The following is a 324-nucleotide window of genomic DNA, read 5'->3' on the forward strand; positions in this document are numbered from 1 at the left end:
GAAATCCCACAAACAACTTCTCCTTTTAAAAACCCGCCATTCCGTAAAACCTGATTTTATATTGGCCCCCATGTTACAGGACAGACGGACGAAGCATTTGCCCAAAGCATCTGATCATCATCTACTGGAGACAAGGGGAAGAGGATGTCAGGTTTTTGGCCGAGACCTGCTGTCAAAAGCAGCCTGTCACGACCATGTTCCTCTTCCATTTTCAGTTGGAGCGTTTCCCCGGCAGCGGGGGTGGGAAGGGCCGCGGTGCCCTGGGGCCACGGGGCTGAGCAGCCCGGCACAGCAGCTGCCACACGTGGGCTCCCGTTCCCCGGC

The 324-nt window shown here is 56.5% G+C and overlaps 1 protein-coding gene across 1 annotated transcript in view; it reads left to right on the top strand.

The window, feature by feature from the left end:
* LOC104625969 (uridine phosphorylase 2-like) overlaps positions 1 to 324 on the top strand; it is a gene marked incomplete at both ends in the record, with an annotated part of 4,640 nt that overhangs the window by 342 nt on the left and 3,974 nt on the right. The window lies entirely within an intron of this gene.

The sequence above is a fragment of the Phaethon lepturus genome, unplaced genomic scaffold, assembly GCF_000687285.1.
Source record: "Phaethon lepturus isolate BGI_N335 unplaced genomic scaffold, ASM68728v1 scaffold50068, whole genome shotgun sequence".
In the NCBI taxonomy this organism is placed as follows: Eukaryota; Metazoa; Chordata; class Aves; order Phaethontiformes; family Phaethontidae; genus Phaethon; species Phaethon lepturus.